We start from the raw sequence: 7,874 nt of genomic DNA, 5'->3' as shown, positions 1-7,874 counted from the left end.
TTCTTCATAGCTTAGGGAAGATGCAATGTTTATCATCATGGTGTTATGAGTCTTTTACTAAGAAATGTCATTGATAGATAGTGTACTAGGAGTCACATGTTCTTCATCAAGATATTTCAATCCTATATCTCCAATAGAAGCCAGATGGAGTCTCATGAGACCTTGCCATGCTGAAAAGTTATCCCTATCAAGCCTTGGAATCTTCCTCTTGTAAGACATCCTAATCTTTAGCGTAGATCATTGAAATCCTTCCTGCAAGCACGAAATGCTCTGATACCAATTGTTGGAAATATAGATGGAGTAACTAAGAGGGGGGTGAATTAGTTATCACAAAAATAAATCCACAGATCCCTTAGATGTCTTAAAAAGATAGTTATTGCTATCACTCGGTAGCCACACAGAAAAATGTTGTAACTCGATAGATGAACTAATTACTAATATTTAAGCATTCATAAAGATTTAATATGCATGCACACATAAAATAACATGAACATAAGAGACACCAAATTTAACATGGAAACCCAATATGTGAAAAACCACAAAGTAACGAGCTACCAATTTGCATTCTTCTGAAGTGAGCCCTATTAGGAGCCAACCCTGTTAAAGTTACAAAACACATTGTGAGGTCTGACCTTGTTAAAGGATTTAATTACCCTTCTAGGAGTGGCCTTGCTAAAGGAATTTAGAATAATTCAATGGAACCGTCCACCTTGTCAGAGGATTCACAAAATGGTTGTTAACACAACTCTTTAAGAGATTTGGAAATCACTGCTACAATTGTGAGAAAGTAACAATGAGTTGACCTAAATGAGATGCAACTCAATTTTCTTATATAGATCTCTGTTCTACTTCACTAGATCCTCTTTGATCGAATAAATCTTTGTTGCTCCTCAAGGATATATGATCCTTCTTCAAAAATTTCTCACACTTTCCTCTTCACACTTTCATGCTCACTCATTCATCCATACTTTTGAATTCACAAATTGACCTTTTATTTGTACCTTACAAATTATCTAGTCAACTCATTTACAAGTTACAATTAGCAATCATCATTACATCAGACAACTACATTCATTACATGAAACAATTAAACTTTATTTCTCAAAATAATGAAATCCTTCATTGGTTGACCCTTCTCGGTAAACATTGCTCCAAAAATGATTTCCAATGTTAACCAACTGAAGCTCGATAAATACTGCAAACTCTACAAAATCCTTTGGAGACTGAGTGAAGTTGTTAAACACTAACTTTCCTTTGTTGATCTTGTGAGCTCAGTAGAAAATAACTTCTATCATAGAAACCTTCAATGCCCAAGTGAGTTTGGTATAAACTATTTCCATAGAGTAACTTCCAGGAATGTTCAGTAAACTCTATAATTTTCTTTGCTAACCAACTAAGCTCGATAGACTCTATCTGATAGCTGATATGAAATTTGTGTAACATCAAAGACAACACACAATTGAACAATTATATCCAACATGAATATGGATCATAGATTCATACCTAACCCTAAGTCTTCAAAATCTTTAAAAGGAGGACAAAACCCCATTGCATGCATGGATGAATGAAGCATATGGGTAAACTATATCAAAATTCAGAGGGAAGTGTGAAAAGAATTAGAAGAATAGAGCATCATTTTAGTATTCAATTAATCAAGAATAGAGTATCATAATATCAAAGAGTGACATATCAAATCGAGAAAGGATCAAGTCAGTCAGAGCGGAACAAGGATCTAGAATCAGTAATTGAAGATTGCAAAGCTATCAAGTCAAACACTTTCTAATACTCTCTAGCAATTGTGTTAGATAATGAAAATCCTATAGACTTAGGTTGGCCTAGCAGCCATTTGTAAATCCTTTAATAGGGTGGCATTCCAAGTGAATGTACAAAAGTCCTTTAACCAGGCCTACTTTTAGCAAGGTAGTGAAATCCTTTAACCAAGTTAGTTTTGACAGTGTAAAAGTCTTTAACAAGATAGGGCTTTCATAGGGCAGACCATTGGAAGTGGTTAAACATTGTAACCTTGAATAGTTACACATTGCTACAATGATATTTTGTGTGTTTCATCCCCACCCTAATTTTACCTTCTCATTTTGGAGGGTTTTTGGGTTACCAAATTTGTGTTTTGTCTATTTTCATGCATGTCTTTACTTTCAAGTTCATTAGATTAGATGCATGAGAATAGTTTTAGTTAAAAATTTTGAAAAGGTAAAAGTTAGTTACTTCTAATTCACTCCCCCTCCTTAGAAGTAAATCATCCCACTTGTTAATTCCAACAATTGGTATCAGAGCCAAGTTATCACAAGAAGGAGCCTTATAGCTTGGAGAAAAGATCTGGAAATGGAAGTCTACAAACTTGGGAAGATCATAGAGAATTAAGAAATTGACATACAACTTGCTTTATATGCTTTGGAAGAAGCTAGAGTAGAATTCAGGAAATCCTTAAAAAGAAGAAAAGAGATTTCCATAGTTGAGAATGACACATAGTATAAGGAGATTAACACTATAAATCTATTTTCAAATGGGGATTCTAAATAGTTTGATGTAGTAATAGTGGACCTGATGGAGAAGAATAGAGCTCAAGTAGAAGAAATTAGAATAATCAAGCTTGAACAAGAATCACAAGCCATGATGCTTTGTGAAGTAACTGAAGAGAAGAAAAGAGCCATTGAAGAAAAAGCCATGATAGAAGAAGACAAGAGAAACCTTTCCAATAGACTAGAAGAAAAGTCAATTGAGCTTGTAAGAATCTCAAACATGTAGCTAGAAACCTTAAGTCAGATGATGAATGCACATCATGAACTAAATTTCAAAGAAATTGAGATCTCTACACTAAAGATGCAAAATGAACAAATGCAAAATGACTTGAAAAGAGAGAAGGAAATTTCAAAAAACTTCAACAAACTCAATGAGGAAATCAAGCATTTTGAATAGCTATTAAAATCACCAAGGGCCAGTAATGATACTTCAAGATTTGGTTACACCATTATTGAACAAGGAGAGCCCTCCAAGAGTGCAGAAGAAATGAGTAACAAAGGTAAGAATAGTAAACCTACTTGTCATTTCTATGGTAAAAAGGGACATAATTCTAATGTATATAGGAGAAAAAATGCCCATCAACATGATAAGCCTAAGAATGCAAGTTATTGTCATAAGTACAAAAAACAAGGACATCAAGCACATGAATGTAGGACTAGGACTATTAGTAAACCAAAATTTGAAGGTCACTACTACAATTGCAAGAAGAATGGACATAGAGCTTTTGAGTGCAAATCAAAGATTGTGTGGACATCAAATCAGGCAAAAAGAGAAGGTAACCATGGTCATCACTACAATTGGGACTATAACACTGGGTATAGTTGTCATTACTGCCAAGAATATGGACACATTCTTGAAAATTGCATAAGGACACATTTCAAAGGAAACTACGTGTTTTAATTGCCTAAAGATTGGTCATATCAAAAAGAATTGCCCAACAAGGTCAAAGGCACCAAAGTCAGCAGTCAACAAAGGAAAAAAGAAGGTAGATGTTGAACACATTAGAGGAGAAATGAATAAGACATGGAATAAGAAAGATGAGTGTAGCTCATCAAATGAAGGGATCACTTCACCTAATAGGTCAAGTAATCATAGTTCATCAAACTAAGCAAATAGAAGGCATGAGGGACTAATTTACTAAGCTTTATCATACATCAGTTCCTAAATAAGATAGTACTAAAAAGAAGAGATCTGCATTATTAGAGATGCAAAGTTAAAATTCAAGTTTTCACCACTGTTGTTGAGTCGTCCTTAGATGTTGAGTAAATGTCAGTATATGTCAAGCTACTAGTAGGAGCTAAGTAATTGGTCATAGCTGAGTTGGAAATAGAAGCTAAGTAAATAGGAAATCTAGTTGGAGCTGAATGATAGAAAGCCAATAGAAGCTAAGTTATGTTGAAATCCTTAAGGAGTTGAGTGTACAACTGTATATCTACTAAGTATTTAATGTTATGTTTTAAAGAGTATAAGGTCAATTTTATGATCATTTCTCATCATTAAAATGTAGAACAAGAATGAGAAGAGCACATAAGTGATTGACAAACAATAATTGAAGTTTTTGCACATATTTCAACAAAAAGCAAGCACCAATTTAATTGATCTAAGGTATTCTTCAAGTGTCAAGTTGTGCAGTTATAAAGTTTAATATATTTTGAAACCCTAGATTTGAAATATGTACTCTAGTTCTAAAAAAACTAAGGAAAAGGAAGGTTTTGAGGTTTAGTTAGTTAGAAATGAGGTTAAACAACTAGATTTTAGGCCAATTCCAGAAGTTGCATATAAGAACAACCCTGCTGATGCACTATCCATGATTTTGCCCAAAGTTGTAATGGTTCAAGATGTAAGGAAATGTGACAATTACAAGGTAGGAGAAATAAGAGACATGGAGATTCATCAATCATATGATAAACTATGTCAAAATGGAGTGCTAAAGGAAGAATCTCAAATAGTTGAAAGAAAGGGCTTAACCCATGTCCTAGTTTTGCCCATAGTTTTCAAAACTAAATGGACAAGAATTGTCCTAAGCAGAATACGTAATGGTTGTTTATGGTTAGAAGGAGGACCTATGAAGATAACAATGAGAATCCTACATAGGGTTATAGGTTTTCCAACCCTAGATCAGTACAAGATCTTGTGAAGTGATTCTAAGGAAGCTATTAGAAAGAACACCAAGAAAAAATGGAACAAAAGGGGCATGACTATTGATAGAATAATAGATCCCCTTCTAGAATTTACAGTAAGAATCATATCTCACAAGTTTTATCAATAAAGTAGATTGAATAGTGTTTTGTGCATTGCTATGGATGTGGCCTACAAAATTGTCAAGAAGGATCATACATATGATCTAGCAAAATTCCTCTTACAACAGATCATGGAGAATTTGGGAGCAATAAGAAAATCAAAAGGTGCTCAGTGTAAGTTTGGATCAGTTCTAATCTATATAATTTTCTATATTTTGGAAGAATTTCCATCTTTTGGAAAAGTAAATTGGAAATAAAATAAGTTAGCTATTATTCAAATCAATGAGTACATTGAGCAAATGGGAGACAACTTTGAATCTCTAATGACTAGTTGCTTTAAGGATTTCAAGAAATCCATGAAGAAAAGACTAAGGATACCAGTATCCCTAGTGGAACAACACATCAATGATATTATTTTCTTAGTTGATATTAATTATACTTATATCCAAGTAGCAATTCCAAGGACTATACGGCTAAGACCATTAGGATATGAGCCAAATATTGATGAAGCATCAGCAGGAATCATATCATTACTTGTAGAGGAAATTAATAAGGATGCACCACACTTTGGAACATATGATGTGGTGCAATCCAAAGTGGATATGGAATTGAAGATTGCCTCTAGTTTAAAGAAGAAAGACAAGCTTGTAAAGAAGTTGAAAGAAAAGTTTGGAGAAGGCACTGCAGAAGAAGAAAAAGAAGAGGGTGTTGATGCCAAGGAAGAGGAAGATGATGATTATGAAGAGGAACATCAACCTCTTGCATTGACACAAGGCTTAGGTGAAGATGAAGAAAAGGAAGAAGGTGTCAAGGAAGAAGAAGCCAATGAAGCACCAACTCAAGCTAATCCCGAGAAGAGAAAGACAAAATCTTAGCCTATAGCCTAGGCTAAAGCAAAGAATTTTATAAAGCCAACCCAAGCCAACCCAACTATACTAGTACAAGAGCCATGATAAGGGCCTCAACTCAAAAGTTCAAAGAGCAAGACAAAGAAAAGAAGAAGGCTACTGAGCTAACTACTCCTACGTAGAAGAAACCAAAGAGAAGATATGTTGCACAACCAAAGTTAGATGATGAGGAAAGGAAAAAATCTAAAGATATCAGCCAATTTAGAGTGGTAATCCATGCTCCTAAGTCAAATATTGATACAATTTGTGATAATGTTAGGAAGAATGCAGATTTTTTTGAATTGAAAAATATTGATTTTAATAAATTAAGTAGAGAAGATTAGAATAAAGTTGAAGAATCAGTATATGCCATGATGGCATAATTCAAGAACACTCCTCTTGAATTAGACAATACAATGCTCAAGGAGTTATATGAAATTGTTGAAAATAAGTGGCATTATTGTTTAAAAATGGAAAAAGAAATAAGAGAATCCACATTGGCACAAGTAATGCTAGAATTGAGTAAAGGTCAAATAATTAAGGCAAATAAGAAACATGGAAGAAAGTTTGCACCATAATATAGAGCCTTCAACATCTTGCAAAATAAAATTGAAGAAGTTGTCAATAAATCAACAAGAATGTGGAAGTTGATAAATGACTTGACTACTATCAAGGATGGAGAAGAAGATCCCTTTGAGGGATAGAACACTGAAAAGGATGAAGATGCAAATAAGGTTGAGGCTAGTAAGGAAGAGAAAGAAGAAAAAATAGTGGAGCAGGAAATATAAAAATATGAAGAAGAAAAAGAGCTAGAAAAAGAGATAGTGGAGACGCATGGTGAAGAGGAGCAACAAATCAAACAAAGTGTCCATGACACCCAACTACCACCACCAAGTCCTCCACATAAAACACCTACAGTTACATTCATTGTAAAGGATGTTCTTGACACTTTAGCCTAGAACATCAACCCTTTAACTGTAGAGGATCTCAAGAAGATCCTTCACCAATCAACACTACAAGCACAACTTTGCACTAACCTAGTATTGGTGAGTGTTGATGAGCTATAGAAAGCTGTAGCAGCAATAACAAGGGAGAAGGAAACCACACAAGAACTATCAACACAACTTCCCATAGCTACAATAGAGTAACCTAAAGAGCAAAAGGTACAAGATAAAATTGCTAAGGTTGATTCTACAACAAAGGTGACAACTACTACTAAGGAGTTTACAAAGGAATCAATAGGACAAGATGTTCCTATAGCACAAACCCAAGGTGCACCTTCTCAAATTATCATCATTGATTAAGGAAGTAGAGGAGAGGAGAAAGAAGTAGAGAAAACCCCTAAGAAGTAGGAGGCAATACAAACATTGGTAAACATGCCTAGCTCAAGCACTCCTCAGAAGAAGTTGAGCACTGATGTAGTACCATTGCAAATATCAACACCAGGCTCGAGCACTACCAAGGTTGCAAGGGTATTCCACTATGGAGACCCTATACTTGATGAAAAAATAGTCATACCAAGCTATGACTCACAGAAAATGAACATGCACAGTAGATAAATTAAGTGCAAGAGGCACTAGAAAGGAGAAAGAGGCAAGAGATACTTAGAAATGAGTACAGGCAGAAGCGAGCATTAGTGGAGATCAAAGAAATATTTCTTGATGCCTTTAGCTTGCAAGTACCTGATGAAATTCAGCCCATGATGGAGCAATTATCCAATATTGTGGACTGGGTATAGATTTAGGACCTTGAAACCAATGTCAAATTCTTGGAATAGTTAGAGAAGAAATTTCAAATGAAAGTAAATGAAAAGATACCAAGTGAAATAGCACTGTCATAGGTTGAATTGGTGAAAAAGATTGAAAAAGTGAAAAAAGTACTTGAGAATGTATTCTCATTGTACAAAAAGTTGTGTGATTTTTCATACTTCACTCAAGAAACAAGCCAAAGGATACTAAGCTTGGAGTGAAATCCAAAAATTTCTTGCATGTAGCTACCAAATGATCCAACTCAAAGTGAGAAGCATTTTTCCCAAATGCTTCACACAAAGAAATAATTAGCTATGTCGACAGTAGAAGAGGCCAATATCAAGGCCAAATTGATGCAAATTTAGTCTTCCATAACCCCACATCTGCAAGTACTCCATAAAGAACAAGCCTCTTTAGAGAAAGTTCTAAAGAAAGATCCTAATCTTTCTACTTTGGAAGGA

This window comes from Cupressus sempervirens, chromosome 2 (assembly GCF_028749045.1).
Source record: "Cupressus sempervirens isolate cs-2001-9-10 chromosome 2, ASM2874904v1, whole genome shotgun sequence".
Lineage (NCBI taxonomy): Eukaryota > Viridiplantae > Streptophyta > Pinopsida > Cupressales > Cupressaceae > Cupressus > Cupressus sempervirens.
The sequence above is the reverse complement of the archived record's forward strand: the minus strand, read 5'-3'. Positions refer to the sequence as shown.